At 34.2% G+C, this 20658-nt stretch overlaps 3 long non-coding RNA genes across 4 annotated transcripts in view; all 3 read right to left on the bottom strand.

The window, feature by feature from the left end:
* Window positions 1-6694: 6694 nt before the first annotated feature.
* Window positions 6695-8423, bottom strand: LOC126976913 (uncharacterized). Its single transcript, XR_007732015.1, has 2 exons — window positions 8286-8423; window positions 6695-6957 (listed from the first exon to the last, which is right to left on the bottom strand). It is a non-coding gene; the product is annotated as an uncharacterized LOC126976913 (long non-coding RNA).
* A 2089-nt stretch (window positions 8424-10512) lies between these two features.
* LOC126976936 (uncharacterized) lies at window positions 10513-14256 on the bottom strand. Its single transcript, XR_007732039.1, has 2 exons — window positions 14192-14256; window positions 10513-10820 (listed from the first exon to the last, which is right to left on the bottom strand). It is a non-coding gene; the product is annotated as an uncharacterized LOC126976936 (long non-coding RNA).
* A 2418-nt stretch (window positions 14257-16674) lies between these two features.
* LOC126976917 (uncharacterized) overlaps window positions 16675-20658 on the bottom strand; it is a 48665-nt gene continuing 44681 nt past the window's right edge. The window contains exons 1-2 of one of the 2 annotated variants that reach the window (XR_007732019.1): window positions 19316-19386; window positions 16675-16992 (exon numbers count right to left, since the gene is read on the bottom strand). This is a non-coding gene — a long non-coding RNA (uncharacterized LOC126976917). Of the gene's footprint in view, window positions 16993-19315; window positions 19387-20658 lie in introns of those variants that run through there. The other variant, XR_007732020.1, reaches the window with a different exon arrangement.

The following is a 20658-nucleotide window of genomic DNA, read 5'->3' as shown; positions in this document are numbered from 1 at the left end:
TTTAGCCCAAGTCTTGCGGTTCATAAAGATATTATAGGTAGGACTATACTGACCAGCAAACGTTGTATTGCCATATAATGTAATTAAATAAAAAATTCAATAATTAAAATTTTTGGGGTATAAAAAAAGATGACAACCTATTCTCAGATCTACCATATAAATACATCGTAGATATGTCAAAATTATCGTAATAAAATTATTGTATTCGATTGCCATCTTGCAACCTTATAGGGTTTGTGGATAGAACAGAATAATGTAAAAATCGCGATACAAAAACAGTTGTAGATTGTAGAAGGGCGAAAATGTGAAGTTGTATGTATTTTTCAATGCTGAGTCATAATAATATAATAATAAAAATAATGTCAACCACCCTTAACATTTAGGAACATGAAAATTAGATGTTGTACAAATGATTTAAGTCTTCTTTAGTGTTAATTCCGCCAATATTTGTCTTTAAAATAAAAATAGGTAAAAAAACTTTTTAAGTTAAACGGTTTTATGTTAAACATACATTGCAATGTTTAAGATAAATGTACTAAAAACCAAAAAATAATAAAATAGATACAGTCGTGGGAATTATAAACATATGCATAGACTAGACTAAAATAAAACCGTGGGGCACGTCAATTGTCTACAATCGTTGATTAAAATGTTTGTTTTGTAATGTTACACTATAATTAGGCAGTTGTTCAACCGACAACGATGGACGTGTGATAAGTAGGGTTAGAATGTGGAAACAAGCTAGCAAGCTCGATTATAAGCGAGTTTTAGGGTTTCATAATGGTGAGCGAGTAGTACTTTTATCATATGTTTTGTCGATTAAAGACAAACTACGAGCAGTGAAACGATTCCTCGCCAGCCAGCAGTGTGAATGTCCAACGATAAACTAGTTGAAACATCTCTTTTATTTACATGGAGTGTATAACTATTGGAATTTCCATGAGCAAGAAAATAGTAAGTAATTTCCTCACCGTCTGCGGGCCAACTGCCTATTTTAACGACGAATTAAACGATTCTTCTATCGCACATTAAGTCGATAATTTGTAGACAATTGACGTGGCCCACGGTTTTATTTTATTCTAGTCTATGCATATGTTTATAATTCCCACGACTGTATCTATTTTATTATTTTTTGGTTTTTAGTACATTTATCTTAATGCAATGTATGTTTAACATAAAACCGTTTAACTTAAAAAGGTTTTTTACCTATTTTTATTTTCTAGTTTTTAGTTTTTATTTCGCATTCTGTTTAATTCATCTAGTGCTTCATTATTGCAAGGTTTCTTGCCCGTTAGTTTATTGCAGTCCAACTCCTCTATACGTAGTCCCTGCAAAGATCTTACTCTACTAAGAGCCACGTAGGCTTGACCTTCTTCAAACAGTTTCGCACCTAAGTATACGACTGCGTGATCCACAGTGCTGCCCTGCATTTTATGTATTGTAGAAGCCCATGATAGTATTACAGGCAACATTCTTCTTTCAGCCGTCCCGTAATTGTACTTAGCTGGAAACTGTATGGCTTTCGGGTGTATAAGATGTACTCCGTCTCTTGCGAAATCAATTCGGACGGAAGGTACATCTGTTGCATACATCTGAGTTCGACGAAATTGAGGCCAAACGATTTCGTTGATGTAGCCTATAACGCCATTTACTAATCCCTCTGAAACGTCAATATTGGACCGTAGCATGACTTTTGCCCCCACAAATATTTGCAGTTCCGATGGTAAACCCCCAGTTTTGTTGATATCAGCTGGTATTATAGTAGCTATATCCACATTGTCTGCATTTCGTGTGGCGTGTACTAGCTGATCCTGCGCTTTTATTTTGTAAATGCGAGCACCATTATTTCTGTACAAATTCAATACAGCAGAGTTGTGGTCGTTAACTTGTTGATTTGTGGGGTATACCCTTAACGCTTTGTCTATTGCAAACTCATCACTCGTGTCTTGAAGAAGTCTTCCCATTAAAATACTAAAATGTTGGGTTGTTAGCTCACCGACTCTCAAAGCATTCAAAATATCAATAAAAGTCTGGTCACCTTGCTGACGCATATTTTCAGTTAATTCACACAGCGTGAATAAATGCCAGAGATGTGTAGCTGGTTGGAGATGTTCTGGCTGTTTGAAAACAGGTGTTCTTGATCGTTTTATAGGAGGCCGTTGTAAAAGATCACCGAAAAGTAATACGTTTACTCCTCCAAAAAACTCATTTTCACAGTTCTTAATTTGCCTTAATCGAGCGTCCATCATGCATAACATTTGATAAGACACCATGGAAATCTCGTCGACAATCAAAAATTCTGTCTGATGCCATTGTTGTCTCATTATTCGCAAATAGTTTCCGGACAGTGGTGACATACCTGTTATGCGACCGTCTTTCTGTACATTTGATACCCATATTGATGGGATCGATAAAACCTACGTTATCCGCCATTTTGTAGCGGCCGCCATCTTGGATTTAAATTTTTTATAGTATATTGTATTTTGCTTGTTGAGCCCTTTGATTTGATACCCATATTGATGGGATTAATAAAACATAAATTATCCGCCATTTTGTAGCGGCGGCCATCTTGAATTTATAATGATAATGAATAAACATAATTGTATTGTCACCAAAATCCAAAGTGTATAAAAAATTTCAGATTAATCAGTTGACAGGAAGAGGGTGAAATTTGAATTACTAAATTTGACCCAAGAATAATAAATAAAACAAACGGGGTGAGCTAAATAAAACCGTTTAATAACAATTCGACACGTGTTTCGCCTCTACACGAGGCTCAGGACGTGTAAGAAGACTTAAATCATTTGTATAATTATGGATTTCCGCAAAGTAACGCCTAATTCAATAAATTTTCTTAAATAGATGTTGTCCGATTCTCAGACCTACCCAATATGCACTCAAGATTTCATGAGAATCGGTCAAGCCGCTTCGAAGGAGTTTAACTACAAACACCGCGACATGAGAATTTTACATATTAGATTAAGAATTAACAATTAATACAGTTTAACATAACTTACAGACACAATACGAGTAAAAAACACTCCATCTTTAATATCAAGGTCAGGTTGTAGAACGAGAATATCACATTACTAGGCTTTATGTTAGGACGGGTGAAGACTAAGTTCATACTCGTATTGCAACTTGTTTCTATGAACGATATCATCGAATTTATCAGATGGCCATCAGCTCTTTTAACCCACTTGTTAATAGATTCCTTTTTACGGAAACCTCACGAAAAAAATTCGTACGTGGATTGAAGATAGTTTAGAATTTATTTTTGGTTACTGTTCTGCTGATTAGGTGTCTAGCATTGTATTGAATGTGATTTCAGTGTATTCAAAAAGAGCTTATTGAGTGTGTTATTGAAAGGTTTTATGAAAAATAATTACGATGAATCGTAAAAGGTAATTTTAATATTATTACTGATTTTTTTAATTAATTTCCAATAAATTGTGATCAAAATCTTTATTTTTGATATGTTTTTTATCACTTTAAAATAGTGTTCTTTTAAACAAACAGTAGTATTATCTGTTACTATTGAATGTTACACAAAATATTTTGTATTATTCTTTCACACTGGGCTCAAGACCATTAAGTTTGTATGAAATTCTCGATGAATTGGAAACAATTTCTGATACCTTCTGAGATCACTATTTTTCCGCCTGAAAACTGTAATACTGAGGTAACTGATGAAGATTCTGGTGTTGCAAATTATGTCACATTGTCGAATTTACCTGGGTCACAGCTACCCGTGTCTGCTTTTTCACAACCATTACTACGACTAGATTTCCGCTCTAAAAGCCAAGAATTACTTGTGGGTCCAAAGAGATATACGCCCTGAACAATTTGGTTGGAATGATAAAACTGTATCATCATCATGTTTCTTAAAAAAATACCTATTTTTATTACTTCAATTTGATTTTTGATGATGAGGTTTTATATTTGTTTTTGATGTACGTCCAAAGGCCAAAGACATAGTCCATGACTCATGGAAGTCAGCCCTTGTCCATCCGATCCAAAAAAAAGGAGACAGTTCGGATCTGGCGAACTACAGGCCTATTGCTATCACCTCCCTGCTCTCCAAAATCATGGAGAGCATAATTAGCCGCCAGCTTTTAGTATACCTAGAGGGTCACCAGTTGATCAACGACCGACAGTACAGCTTTCGCCATGGACGGTTGGCAGGTGATCTTCTGGTATACCTAACACATAGATGGGCGGCGGCTATTTAAAGCAAGGAGGAAGGCCTGGCAGTTAGCCTGGATATAGCGAAGGCCTTTGATCGTGTATGGCACAAGGCGCTCCTCTCAAAACTTCCATCATTTGGGCTTCCCGAGAGCTTGTGCAAGTGGACCTCCAGCTTGCTCACTGGGCGTAGCATACAGGTCGTTGTCGACGGATATTGCTCGTACCCGAAGCCCGTGAATGCTGGAGTGCCCCAAGGCTGTGTGCTATCTCCTACGCTGTTTCTTCTGCATATCAATGATATGTTGGACACCTCCAACATGCATTGCTATGCAGATGACAGCACTGGTGATGCCGTATACACGGGCCATGCAGGTCTCTCTCGGGAAATCGACCAGTGCCGGGAGAAACTTGTGTCTTCAATTGAGTCCTCTCTCGAGAAGGTCGCGGAATGGGGTAAATTGAACCTTGTCCAATTTAACCCCCAGAAGACTCAAGTTTGCGCGTTTACCACTAAAAAGCCCCCATTTGTCGTATCACCGCTCTTTGAGAACACTTCTCTTAAAGCCGCGCCTAGTATCGGAATACTGGGTCTCGAAATCTCAAGCGATTGCTAATTCCGTGGCCATCTGGAGGGCAAAGCCAAATTGGCTTCGAAGAAGCTGGGCGTCATCAATAGAGCACGGCAATACTTCAAGCCGGCCCACATTCTAGCGCTCTACAAAGCGCAGGTCCGGCCACACATGGAGTATTGCTGTCATCTCTGGTCTGGTGCACCCCAGTATCTGCTCGATCCATTTGACCGCGTGCAACCTAGAGCAGCTCGAATTGTCGGGGACTCAGTGCTTTGTGAACGGCTGGATCACTTGGCGTTGCGTAGAGACGTCGCTTCATTGTGTGTCTTCTACCGCATTTATCACGGGGAGTGTTCCGAAGAGCAGTTTAACCTGATTCCTGCCGTCGAATTTCACCTTCGCACGACACGCCACAAGTTAGGATATCATCCCCACCATCTGGATGTGTGGCGGTCCTCCACAGTGCGGTTTTCAAGAAGCTTTCTCCCTCGTACTACAAAGCTGTGGAATGAGCTTCCTTGTGCGGTGTTTCCAGGATGATATGACATGGGTACCTTCAAAAAAAGCGCGTACACCTTCCTTAAAGGCCGGCAACGCTCTTGTGATTCCTCTGGTGTTGCAAGAGAATGTTGGCGGCGGTGATCACTTAACACCAGGTGACCCGTACGCTCGTTTGTCCTCCTATTCCATAAGAAAAAATGTACAAAAAACTGTATGCATCTCAAATGAAATGATGTGTTATGTGGTTATGATATTGTAGTCCCTAGACTTTTCATTTATTGAAAGTCGAAGACAGCTTCTGACTGCAATTTTAAAATTGTTTATCAGGCTTTATATAGGGACAGATTTACTTTTATTATGTAAAATCTGCATTGCCGTGATAAAACCAACCATCAGGAAGGTGACAAAATTGCCAAGGTAAGACCTCTTGTAAGATCACTTAATTCAAAGTTCATGCACCTTTTGTGCAAAGTTGTCCACTAACTTCTTACAAAGGTATGAAGAAGACGAAAAGTGAAAGGTAGGTTTCATTTTAGATCGACGAGAACTGAAGAGATCATCGTGTGTGTGTAAATGGCATGATAAAAATATTGTTACAGCTGTCTTTCATGCGAGTAAAGTACATCCAACACACAAATTCAAAAGATTTTCCCAGAAAGAAAATATGGGCGATGTTGATTGCTTAGATCAGAATAAAGGCCTCTATCTGAACATAATATGTTTAAGACAAGAATTGGTATTCCTCATTGATATGCCATGCATTGGATGTGTCATATGACCTTACAAAACGTGTGGCAAACATATAAAATAATCGTGACAAGTCAGATCACTAGACTTTTCGACGGTGCGTGGCTGTGGATTTATTGGAAAGCCCAAAATTCTCACAGACATACCCGCAGTTCAACTAAAATGCATAAAGAATCTCGTAACGGCAATAACAGTCATTTAATATATCATGTTATTAAAGGAGAAACAGATAAGATGCATTGTTTTCCATAAAAATGCTAAATAGGTATTTCTGCCTGAAGTGTAAGTCACATTGCATGATAAAGATTGTTTTTTGTCCTATGAAATAGTGGACTAAACCTATAATTAAGAAATTTAATGTGTTTTTATTTTTAAAAAAATGTTGTATTTTACAAGTACTTAATAAATGTTCTTATTCTTATTATTTTAATGAATTATCCAAAACAATACTCATATAGTATCAACAGTAACTCATTTTACTACTGTTCCTTGAAAGGAATACCACAGCGCCCTTTTTCTGGGAGAGTAGAATTTTTTAATATTTTTTATAGGGTTTTTAGACCATATTTATACACTTTAGAGAAAATGAGAAAGATAGCGAACATTGGCCATCTCGCGTAATATGCGGGTTAAGCTGAAAAAATATCCATAGAAAATCGTTGAGGAATTGAGGAGAAAACAAAAAATCAAAAAATTATAATGTTTATTTGCTCATACTGTTCTGTATTATTACTATTCTATTGTTCAATTTTGTTTACTATATTTCTGAAGCAATTCCTTGTCCTATATTGTTTACGGCAGAATCTTCAGCAATAACTTGGTTAGACGAATAATTTGGTCCAACATTAGTGTCTGGTGTTTCCGGATATACAACGTAGCGTCTTAATGGTCCTGAAGCATCAGTAGTCAAAGTTAATACGCATGCGATGAGAGCGAAGATAATCACTGACTGAAACGAGATAAAATGTGATGAGACATGATATTTTAGCAGTAAAAAGAACTATTGCTATCGATATATTTATAATCAATAAAAGTCTATTTTAGCAAGTAAAGCAGTCCCAGTGAGCTTGTGTGGAACAATGTGAATTCTTTGCAGGTCACGTAAAATCGCAATCACAATCGCAAAACGATCTCACGCAGTATCAAGTAAAACTTCTTTTGGCGTGACTTGGGGGTAACTCAGAAGTCAATTGAAACAATTTACAACCATTATAATTTAATGGTTTAAAAAATTGTTTCAGTTGCTCAGTAATATTTTCTGAAAATCTCCAAGTGTATTTGTTTATTTATAACTGCTTTGTAATAAATAATAAATAAAAGTTCTCAGACTGACGTTTGCGACATTTGTTAATATTTCTTCGTCCATCGGACAGGCAAAAAGTCCGAGCCCATAGAGCCATATTCGTTAATATTCAATAACAACGTTATATTGATATGTGTGATATTAATAATTTAATCATTTTTATTCAATTATTTATTAATAACACTGCCTTAAATAATGTAAGTATATATTTAATGGTATAAATTAAATGTCTTTAAATTTTTAAGAATATCTGTTATATACTGGATGTCCTAAAACAAACAAGGGCAAACGAAAATAACATATTTTGTCTATGAGCTTTCAGATAAGCAAAAAAAAGTATATGTATCTGTTAATTATTCCTAAAGTGTATGTGAGAAACCCCTTACCAGTGTATGTGAGAAACACATCATCTTAATGTGTCGCATTTGTATTAATAAATCAAAAATCTTCGGAAAAGTTTGAGCTTAAATGAAAGGAAGTGGCAATAAAAAAAAAAATTAACAAAAAAACAACTGACTTCAAAAACAATAGATATAATATGCAATAAAAAGAATAAAAATAAATGCGTATTTTTATACAATCTAATTGTAATTATGATTATTGTTATTTTTGTAATCGGTGTCCTTCCGTAGCGACCCGCTCTCGCCTCTCGCATCCTCGACTCAAGCATATCTTACCTATCTATGTAGTAACAATACTACCTTGGATGACACCGACTCCAAAAATTACAATAATCGTAACTAGAATTAGATTAATTAATTAGATTGTGTAAAAATACACACTTATTTTTATACTTTTTAGTGCATAGTCGGTTGTTTTTTTGGTAAATTTATTTTATTGAAGTCGGTTAAAAAGAATATTCATAGTGTACACTGTATATCAGAAGCATAAACACGGTTGCAAACAAGATTCAACTAAATGACAAGCGTTATTCTTTAACTTTTGGAAAAATACAAAAATAATATTTTATTTACCTTGGACGCCATTTTCTAAACTGCTAGATTACATTATGTCATTTTTAAATTTCGCTCTATATTTATATGGAACTTTATAAGTGTTTATCATGTATTTAATTAACGTTTATATAATTATATTACATTCGTATCTTGACTTCGTCATTAAATTAAACATAAGTCTGTCTAATTCAGGATACATATTTAATTATTTTAACGACACACTATCACTAATTATCTAACATTTTTATATTTTAAATATTTGTATGTTGATGATACTACTCTCTGTATTCTTCTCTCTTATGTTTTTTTTTAACTTTTAGATATTATTAATTTATGGTATGTTTGTGCATCCCATCGATAAAAAATATCAATTCAAATCACAGTCATTTTCTTCATATAGGAATTATTCATATAATATTTATCAAGGAAATGAAACTTGACAATGTCATAAGTTATTGTTTTACCATTTAGTACCACTTCGTCAAATAATCAACGCGTTACACTAATAAGTCAAATAAAGTAAATGTTATTTAATAACTAACACACATAGAGTAAGTTGATTAAAGGTATACGAGCATTCTATTAACGATTGTAAAAATATAGAAATTGGTCTCGTCCTGAAACAATATAAAATAACTATGAGGCGTAGTCTACTAGTCTCTGTACCTGCAGTTATTTTGTTAAATCACATTCAAATTCAAATTCAAAAACACTTTATTCATGTAGGTCACGGAAATGACACTTATGAATGTCAAAACAAATAAAAATATTTTTTCTTATTGAATTTACCGCTACTTCGTAAAGGGTTGAGCTAATGAGAAGTAGTAGCAAGAAACTCATTGCCACTCTTTTAAATCAAGATTTACATTTTAATTGCTTTACAAATCATTTCAATTACAATATATGCAAAGTGATGCAACAAATACTCGAGATGTCAAAAACTGAAAGGCTTACACGAGTAAGTCAGAAAAAGAAAAAAAATTAAATTAATACTTATAAACACAAGAGTTATTGAGTATAGTAGATGCATCAATCCACACATACCGTAAATTAAATAAAATATATAATAACTTTAACTTTAAAGGAAATCATAATAAAAAAAAAATCAGACTTCCCGGTAACAAGATCATCCAGCCACCACGAGTAGCACCCGTTCACGACCATGACGCATGGACCAGCCATCGCCTCCCTCCACCATATTTTAGGGAAGGGAACGACCCGCCCCACGTCGCCGCCACAAGTAGAGGCATTTAAGCGAGCATGACGATGCCTGTCCCGAGAAATCTACCGAATAACAAAACAATGTTCATCTACATATTATGCAACACTTACTAAATGCCTCTATTACATTTTGTAGACGAGCAGCACAGTCTTGCGGAACTTTTAAAATCATAAAAAGTCATCGCTCTAAAATCCTTTCGACTTCATTCCATTTTCGTTACGTACGTAGAACTTTGATGTGTGATAAAAAGCATTTGACAAATGATTTCCCGCCAATTGATTTTGTTATTACTTAGGATGTTGCAACGTTACAAAAAATATAACATTCGAAATTCAAATAGTTCCGATTCGCTAGAAGTGCAAAACTTTTTGTGTGCCCCATGTAGCAGCTGTTAAAGGCTTAATGGACGGTATTAACTGAGGTATATTAATTATTACATAAGTTGAGGCCTGTTTCAGATGTAAGAGCTCTAAACGAACATAACATCGCGCTGACGCGGCGAGATAATCATCAGAGCGTACTGACAGTACGTTACAGTTTGAGTCCTATCTATCTATAAATTTTGGTGTACTGTCAGCATGCTCTGATATTGTCTCTTCACTCGGAGGGTTGGTTTAGTTGGTAAGAGCGCTTGGGCGTATCCCGAGACGCACTGGTTTGAGTCCAGTACCATCTATAAATTTAGGTGTCATCTAAATTTGTATATTCATTTCATCTTTAATTCGAATAAAATAAATTTAACGATCTGTGAATTAAGACATAATTTTTTTAATTTTTAGTTGTATTCTATTGTCCTATTATTATTGTCTTATTGGGTTTCATTGGTATTCGTAAGAATGCTTAACATTCACTTGAGGGTGCTGTGAGTCCGATGCCCGATATGCCATGACAGATCATCATACCATTACCATGCCAAGCCTCTTATTCCTTTGTCGTATATTATATGACGTATTTAATTATATTGCTCAGAATATTCCCTATCCCGAGGTCTATATCGTGTCTAAAGGCAAATAAAACAGAATATATGATATTTTTTTTATTGTTGTAAAAACGAACTTGATAAATGAATCCAATATTATATTTTAGCTATTATCAATTTTTTTTCCGCTGATTCCCAAAGCGGTTAGTTTACTCTGAAAAATTTTCGATAATCCCGCAAATAATTCACTGGGGTTCATCTGTTGGTCCTCAAACAAGGTATTGAGCTCTTTTCTTATTTCAGAATTGGACAAGCCCTCGATTTCACTGCGGTCCAAACGGCTTTGTCCGCTCTTCTTGGCACATCCGCCTAACGCCACGACTGCAAGAACCGCAAGACTTATAATGAGTACCTATTTATAAAATAATATACATTAGTTATAAGTCAGTTGACGTCCTTTTACATTAAACTGTATATACTTTGTCCTTGATAAATCAATATTTAAATTATTCATGTCAAGCCATTTGATTATTTTATCCAACGTCATATTTATTTCTGATTCATTCTCATTATTATGCTCAATATATTTCTCACGTTTAACGTTATATGATATAACAATTGCAATCTCATCAGCAAACATTAGGGATCGATAATTAGTCACATTAGGAAAGTCATTTACATAAAGTAAAAACACAAGTGGCCCCAATACATTTCCCTGGGGAACTCGACGATTATTATACAGGCGGCTTGATTGGTAAATAGTGACTGTATTTGTATTATTATGAAAATCTTGTTGGGTACACTGCTCCGTATCCTCAAGATACGACTTGAACCATAGTAATGGTGTTCCTCTGATTCCATATCTTTCCATCTTACTTAGCAATATGTCATGATCAAATTAGTCAAATGCTTCTGTCATATCAATAAAAAGCGCAGTGGCACGTCTTTCGCAGTTCAAGTTATAAATAATAGATTCAATTAAATTAAATATAGCCAGTGTAGTAGATTTTCCATTCTTTTTTGAATTTTTTAATGATTGTATTATTTTTTTGAGTTCTTCTGTATCAAAATATTATTATTAATCTTATGGTAAGGTATGTCGGATTCTAAATTGGAATAGAACTTATTGAACTCCGTAGCCATTTACAAGGGATCAGTTACTGTTCTATTATCTGTTTTTAATTTCTCTATATTATAGGTATATTGCTATTGTCTTCTTTAATTACTTTCCATGAGGCTCGGGCAGCATTTTCACAATTTTTCATATAATTCATTGATCGAGATTTTTGAGCATGGTAAATACTATTTTTATACTGGTTATTGTACTCTCATGAGGTCAACTATTGAATACGCAGTCACAGTTTGAGATCCTGTGTACAATATTTACACAGCTGATGCTTTGGAAAAAATTCAGAGAAAAATGCTTAAAATAATTAATTTTAGATTGCACTGATAAGTCAATTGTTGGTTTTGTAAATACTTTATTAACCTTAGTTAACGAAGCGCTCACGTGACACGACTAAAAGACTCTTTTATATACCACCATCGCGTACAAATACTGGAATACGATCACCCATCCGTAGAATGTGTTATAGATATAATGAATACTTTACAAATTTAGATATTTTTTATGACAAGCAGTGCACATTAAAAACCCAGGTTATTAGTATATTAAGAAAGAACCAAGAAGACGAATACAAAATTTAAATTTGAACTATACATAGAATACAGGCTCCTAAATGTGTAGAACTATATATCTTCTTATATAGGTCTTGCTATATATAGGTTAATGTGTATGATATAGATAGTAGGTATGATATATATATTTTAGTGTATTACTATAATATGTATACGAGTACCTTTGATTATATTCTTTTAATGTTATTGTATGAATATTTTATAAGTATACATGTCACTATAACTATTACTTATAAATATTATTTTTAATCTTAATTTTTGAGCACTAATATTATTAAGTGTAGATAATGCAATATTGTTAATAATCAGCGGAACACGTGGTTTAGAATATATGTATTATAATTATTAGAACTCATTATTTACTCATGTATTTGAATTTCTGTTTGTGTTTTACTAATAAAATTAAATAAATAATTAAATAGATAATTTTTTATATTTTGTACTGTAGTATCTGAAATCTGATCTGTAGACAGTAGTTTCTGTAGACATCAGATAAAAACAGGACAGGTTTAATACTTTCGCGAAGGTGACAAACTACACTTGCGATTTTAATTTTAAACTCCATTTTTTTCGACGTTTTCATAGACTTATATTTCTACCTAGACTTATAAATGATCTAAGATTTTAATACAGATATTGGCAAGTTTTTTGAGATCAGTAGCTTAAAGTATAGATGGTAGATGTAGTGCTTAAATGTTCTTTTAAAAAAATGTGCAACATTAGATTATCGACGTTCAGTTGTTTTTTTTTTTATTCAGTTTAGACAAGAAGTATGGATACGCCGAAAATTCCATTGATTTTTGAATACGACGCGGAACTAACGCGTCAGAAACAGCTCGTTATATCAATGTTGCGTTAGGAGACGGAACTGCTATATAACGCACCGTGTAATTTTGAGTCATGAATCGATCTTCACCATTATTGCTTCACAATAACGCGAGACCTCATATAGCACGAGAAACCGTTTTAACTCAACAGTTTTAACAGACTACCATTTTCTTTTGTGATTTGAACAATTTTCTACGTGATAAAAAGTTTTCTTCTCATGAGGCAGTACAAAATGCTTTCACTCAGTTTGTCGAATCTAGATCACCACAATTATGTCTCAAAGCCATAAATGACCTTTCTATTAGATGGCAACAATGTATAGATAATAACGGTAATTATATTGATCAAACAAATATATTAAATTAAAAAAAACCGAATTTCAATTTTTCAGAACAAATCGTCAAAATCATACTTTTACGCCTTATATTTCCTATAGCTTTATTTATGACAATACGGGACGGGACGAGCAGGACGTTCAGCTGATGGTAATTGAAACACCTGTCCATTACAATGCAGCGCAAAGTTGGTAAATGCCCTTAGTCGCATCTTACTACATCCAAGGGCCTATAACTTCCCTATACCTATATACTTTTTATGCCCCAGGGAAGCAGAGGGCGAATTTTCTTCTTAAATCTTCTTTCAGGACTAAAACAAAACTTTTACTTCGTCGAATTCGTTACATATGGACTTATACGATCAGGCCGCAAATTTTAATATCACATTTAAACATAGATTTCATGTTCCAAAAGTTGAATTTGGCGTAGTTTGTCAATCATTAATATTTTAATAATTTTATCGTAGACTTTTTACATAAACTGATACTTTGGTGAGCCGAAGTAGATCGTCTTTAGAGTAATTACAAGGCCTTGAAACACCAAGTAATTATACGAATCAGTCTTTCTTTGAGAATAATTGACGATTTCATGGCAGTCATTGAAACCAAAAGTCTGTGGCATCGCAATGCGCTCGTCACTTCGCGATACTGTCTCAAGCTCATTAGCCCCGTACCACCTCCGTACCCGTAAAAGCTACGGCGCCTTTCAGACTAACAAAATAATGCTTGCACATTACTGCTTCACGACAGAATAAGGATCCACTGTGATACTAACCTAGCCATCATCCTGTTCAGACCTCCAACTGAAATGATTCGCAACATCTCAACGGAATAACTTTAAGTTAAGGAAAACAAATTATGAATGACCTTGAGATATATACGTATTATTATTTTTAAATTATAAATAAACTAGAATATCTCACCTTTGAATTCATCATTTGTACTTTTGATATTGTTGCTGTATCAAGATATTACCTAGTCAGTTACACTGTTTATATACATGTGTATACTTTTTTATAGTCCCTGTATCGATTTTATGTTTCCTGAATAGGCTAAATACTTGATCTATTATCTGTTTTATGAGTTCAAAACAACATTCTGTAATCATGCAATAATTGTTACGCAGGTATATTACTACAAACATTCAAACTTCTTATAACCCAAACAATCTTATGTCACAAGGTGACTAGCGCAATTGTAGTGTCGCTCAGAATTTTTTCGTTCTTCAAGAATCCTGAGCGGCATTGCATTGTAATGGGTAGGGCGTGTCAATTACCATCAGCTGAATTTCCTGCTCGTCTCGTCCCTTATTTTCATACATAAAACATAAATTGGTTTGTTTTATACAAAAGAAGGTAGGTAAGCAAGTAACCGTCATAAGAATCAGTGGGACGCTGTCAATCTAATCAACGGCGCCTATTTTTGCCGTGAAGCAGTAATGTGTAAACATTACTGTGTTCCGGTCTGAAGGGCGCCGTAGCTAGTGAAATTACAGGGCAAATGAGACTACATCTTATGTCTCAAGGCGCGAGAATTTTTAGGTTTTTCAAGAATCCTGAGCGGCACTGCATTGTAATTAGGGCGGTAGGGCGTATCAGTTACCACCTGTTCGTCTCGTCCCTTATTTTCATAAAAAAACACTGACTATAAAACAAACGTTTTATACAAAAGAACGTAAGTAAGTAAGTGACCGTCATAGGAATCAAACCGCTGCCCAAACATTTATTACAAGGCCAAAGGAGTCACATAAGTGTTGCCGACCTTTTAGGATCTATACAAATATTTTTTAAACTCGTATCGACCTGGTTCCACAATACATAAAACATTATTTATATATTTACTAGCTGACTAGTTGTTTTGCCATATAAATTATATAAGTAAACCTTCCTTGAGCTTCAAAGAATCAATTACAAAAGATTTCATTGAGATCGGTCTAATAGTTTAGGAGTTATTAGGGAACATACAAACATACATTATCTTTTATATATAAAGATTTTAATTTAATTATTTTTAGCAATTTATTTGTTTGTCAAAGAATCTTTTAATAATAATTCTTAGATTTGTTTCAGTGAATTGAATTTCAAGCCCAATGAAAGACCCTTAACCCTAGCTAAACTATTAACGTTAAGTTCTTGAGAGATTTGGAATTAGTTTCCGTTTTTTCACGCTCCTCGTCGATCTTGTAGTGTTATATTGTTTGTAAATAAAATAATCACTCTGTATATAATGCAACAATACTTGTGGTGTGAGCATTGAGGGTATTTGTAAATTATTTAGTTTATAATGTTGTTCATAAAATTTCTTAGCACCTAAATGTTTATGCGTTTGTTTTGTTTTGTTTTTTATTTTCTGTATAATTAATATTTGTGTGAAGTTTTAATTTGTTTCATATTTCTTTTAAAATAAGTAATTTAATTTAAGTAGTAAATTAAGTATTAAACTTTAAATTTAAATAATATTATATGTATTCCGACGACCTTATTGTACACGGTAAAACTCGAATGAGTTTATGTATATACAATAATTTTGTTACCTGTAATATGTAATTTGTTAATAAGAAATACATAAATTAAATCAAAATATCAGTGACTGGGACATCAGTTGACCAAAAATCAACACATTGCTATTAAATAAGATTAAGGATTATTCGCATAAGCGCAAGCACAGCGGAGACCAATCCTTAAGCATAGGCTCCATTAAAATATTAATTAATAAATTGTGTGAACAACGTTTAATTCAATTATCTGCCAATCATTACGTTATTACCGTCTAATACGCTTTCAACAACTATACTAGAATTTAATACTTGAATTGTAAAATAGTCACTATTTAATATTTATTTCTTCATGATTCTATTTATAAACCTTGCATATTTTCTGTAAAATGGCATAAAAGGCATTTATTTTCTCAATATGATTCCTTTAGAATTCTTTTTGATGTTATTTCTAACATTACCACCGCTTCGGAAACAAATTGCGCTCTGAGAGAGAAGAAGCAGCGAAAGAAACCCTCCCAGCAATCTTTCGTGCGATCTTTTTAATAATATATACATGTGTATGTGTGTAAATACAAACAATATAAATGATATTAATGATTTTACTTACAAAACTGTTTTTATTTTTTTTATTTTTTACTTCATTTATACCTGTTATACACCTAGCATCCTGTGCAAAGAAGACTCAGACTGGTAAAAGTATCAGGATTATTGAATATTTAATTACTGATATAATAATGTTTGAAGGATTATATGCAAATTTGTCATTTTTAAAATAATAAAAACTAATTTTTATATACATGCATACGATCAGAATTAAATTGACACATAATATGTCGAGGTTTTTTTTTTAATTTTACCCAGAGGAAGATTTTGGGTTGGTTCGTCGATATGTAAAGCAAAATGCCACAGTAATGCATGATCTAGTTTATTTAGTAATATAATATGAGGTTATATTGTTATTTTATTTTGACAAAATAATAGAATATCCAACACTGTTTATCGTTCCATGTCTACGTAGCTGTGTTACAATCTTCTTGAAACAATCCCTTGTCCTAAATTGTTCACAGCAGAGTCCACGGACACAAGTTGATTACTTGAAGTATTAGGTCCAACATCAGGGCTCCCTCCCAGCGCTTTTCGAAATCTTAGAGAAGAAAAACGTTTAAATCTCGTTGAAGTTGCCAAAATCAAAGACAAGCATACCAGGAGGAGGAAGACAGTCGCCGTCTGAAATGGTATTAAAGAGTTTATTCATTTATGAATAGATTGGAAAACCAGCGTACCAACCAACCAAGATCACCAATCTTTGTAATTCAAGATTTCTTGCAAAACCTGATTAATATTTTAGAAAAACAACAACCAATCACAAATTGATAATTAATTTGAAACATTATAATAACGAATATTTTGTCTTAATATATTTTAATATAATGTTACAAATACTTGCAGTCAATAATAGTTATTTATGTAACTGTTGTGTAATAAGGGGTATTAAAACACGAATATGGGTTTATCATAGTATCACATGAGTGTTTTAATACCTAATTATCAACAGTTGCATACAAGAATTTATCTACACCCAGAATATGAATCCTCTAAAAGATTATGAAACACCTTACTGCTAACATTAAAACAGCCAGTCCTAGTAGTAACCTAAAATCATCCATTACTGAATATTTACAAATAAACTAAGTATTAATGAAATAATTATTTTTTTAGGAGTAATTTACATTGCAGCGTTTACAATTTTTGGCGGTGTGCTGTCAGAACTTGAATCGCTTATTTTTTGTAAACAATCTTCGATATTTTTATCGAAGAAAAATGGCGGGGATTCGAATAGCCTACTTTTTTTAAGGCGCGCGACGTTCTGGTAGTGTGGAACGCGCGTAAACGAAAATATTCATTATTTGAAATTCATACTCATATCACGCATCGAGCAATAAGAATGTGGCTGTCTGTTGAAACTCTTAGCGCATGAGAGGATCGAAAAAAAAAAAAGGGTGTTCTTATGAAATTCAGTACAACATGACAACACTCATTTGGATGATATAATGGTTATTAAAAGTTGTGTTGGGGTGTTTTAATATTGGCAATAAGCTATCTGTGTCAGAATCTTTAATAGAGGATTTGAAGCATGGGTGTAGATAAAAGCATAAACAGTTACTCATATTAATAGTATACAGATTCGTGTCTAGTTTAAGTAAAAAAAGTGGAAAATTAATTTTTGCCCAACCTACTTTATACCAAATATAAAAATCATAAGTTGAACCAGTTTCTAATCTACAGATCAAATCATAAAGTTGTTTGAAAAAATATCTGTAGAATGGCTGGACCGATTTTCATGTTTTTTTATGATTTGGATTTTGTCTCCGTCCCGAATAGCATATTTTTGAAAAAGCTGTAACTACATACATAGTTATAGATGAGATGTGCTTGGGTCACACGCGCCACGTGAGGAGGCGAGAGGCGAGAGCGGGGCTGCGGCGGGAGGACACCGAAAAAACTTATTTTTATGATGATCAACAGAATCATCAAACAATAAGTGTCAAGAACAATAGAAATATGCAACTCTTTTCTTCTTATTGATACCTGCAATTCGCTACCTGAGTCCTTTAACAGAAACATGATAAAATAGAAGAAGAAGTGATAAGTATGACTGTGTTATGAAGAAAAATGATCGACAAGGACTACCTACAGGTACCTAGCTACAGCTAGGCACATAATATTATGACACTCCATAAGCCCAATGAGATCGAGCGAGATAGACTGATACTAATCATAACACAGAGATTTATGGCCCGACGTCTTAGTTCATAATGAGGGCTTTATTACTTTCTATACTTAGTAGCACATTACGTATGTAGGTACAAACCTTCCTTAACTGACACCGACTGAAATGGGACACAAGGGTAGCACCGGCTTTCAAATAAAAAAAGAATCATTAAAATCGGTCGAAAAAAAACTCCTTTTTAAAGTTGGTTAAAAAAAGTAGAAAATCTAGAAAAAAAATAATTGCAGGAAATGCAATCAAAAACATTTTTCAATTATTTTACGATAATTCTAGTTTATGTTCAATATCCACTTATTTTTGTTTATAGTATATTGATGGACTAATTACTAAAAATATATTCTAGTGCAGTTTGGGTCCATATCTTTCTGCCGCTTTTCCTGAGTTTTTTCACATTTAGTTAGTTTAGTTTTTCATAGTGCTTGTGGGTCGAGAATCATCGGGGGCGCATTTTGACCCACTATAGCACCAGATGAAGAATTATGATTTTACTTGTCGCAGCAAACGTGCTAGACTATTGTAAATTATTTTTAATTTGAAACAGTTGCTGATGAGTTTCGTATATTTTGAACTTCATACGAACCTTGGAGGTTCGTAAATGGTATAAACTCTGAGTCAAACTAAGGGGTTTTTCAATATTTAAATTTGAACTTGAATAGTTGTATGTCACTACATCAATAGCAACGTAATATTTTAATAAAAAAAATTAACAAAAAAACAACCGACTTCTTAGCGCCTATAGAATAATAATTTATATGATACCTTGTTTGCCATTTTCTGGTGGAGACGATATAAACTAATAAGAGAATAAGTATCATTTTTATAGCAAGACTTATCATTGTATTATGAAGTGCTTATTTAAATCGAATTCCTATATATCTTTTTAAATTGCTCATCATTTGCATTGACGTTTTTGATACATTTATTATGTTAATGGTTAGTGGTTAAAACTTACAATATTTATGTAAGTGGGGATCTTTAGTAAACACATTTCTTCAGGAAAACGAATAACCTTAAGTTCGGTACAAAATAAATGTGTTACGAAATTCAAAGAAAATGTGTAAAAATATTGTTGCGATAAAGAAGAGAATAGTACATACGAAAGTATCTAACCCTACTTTGTGATATAATATAAATTACCTTTAGAACATATTTTATACGACTAGATAGTCTATAACTGCTGTGTAAACATCGTAAAAAATTGAGATTACTAACCTCTATTTTGAGCAATTCACGTACAGAAACACAGTGTCATACAAATCTCGAGTGTAAGACCATGCTTGTCTCGCATACTAAAGTGGTATTCCTGGCCTGTTTCTAAGGGTTGTTAGAACATCAAGAGACTATCTAGACGTGTAAGTTATCTAAGAATAACCTTACTTTTTACTGCCCCAAAATACTGGAACTGGAACTGAAAGAGATTTTACCACAGGAGGTTACTGGCTGTAACAGAGTCAGAGAATCCCACCCCGAGCACTCTCGCTCGGGCTGCCCGTCGTATTCTGGGAGGGCACAGAACCGCGCATTTCCGAGGACAAACAAGGCAGTAACACCACGGCACCCCGCTCCACGCTCAACGTGGACTTTGGCAATATCAGGATATATCAGGAATACACTCCAATTCAAACGCAATCCACCACCACCTTGAGATGGCGCAGCCGGCCTTGTGTTTCCTTACGGAGACACAGATATCTCGACCTAGCGATACGTAATATTGAACAAACCCCGGGTTCAAAATTGAGGCTCAAAGGATTCGAACTGCAAAGTTCTGAAGAGGAAATATAACCGTGCCTCCAGATTTTTTAGCGGCAAATCGCCCGTGTGTATTCGAAGCACTTCGTCAGAATCGGCGAGCAGCTTTCCAGTTACCCGACCGGAACTCGCAAGTTCTGGTCGTTGTCGAAAGCTGCTCTTGATAACTTCAACCAGCCGTCCCTGCCGCCGTTGCACATGAGGAATGACACCCTGACGTCAGGAAGTCGAGCGGGCCGGATGGCATTTCTCCAATCGTGCTTAGAACGTGTGCCCATGAGTTGACACCGGTGCTTAAGCGTTTATTCCGGCACTCATATACAAAAGGCGTAGCCCTGATTCATGGAAGTCAG

This window comes from Leptidea sinapis, chromosome 42 (assembly GCF_905404315.1).
Source record: "Leptidea sinapis chromosome 42, ilLepSina1.1, whole genome shotgun sequence".
NCBI lineage: Eukaryota > Metazoa > Arthropoda > Insecta > Lepidoptera > Pieridae > Leptidea > Leptidea sinapis.
Note: the sequence above shows the minus strand (reverse complement) of the source record. Positions and strands in the feature narration are given on the sequence as shown.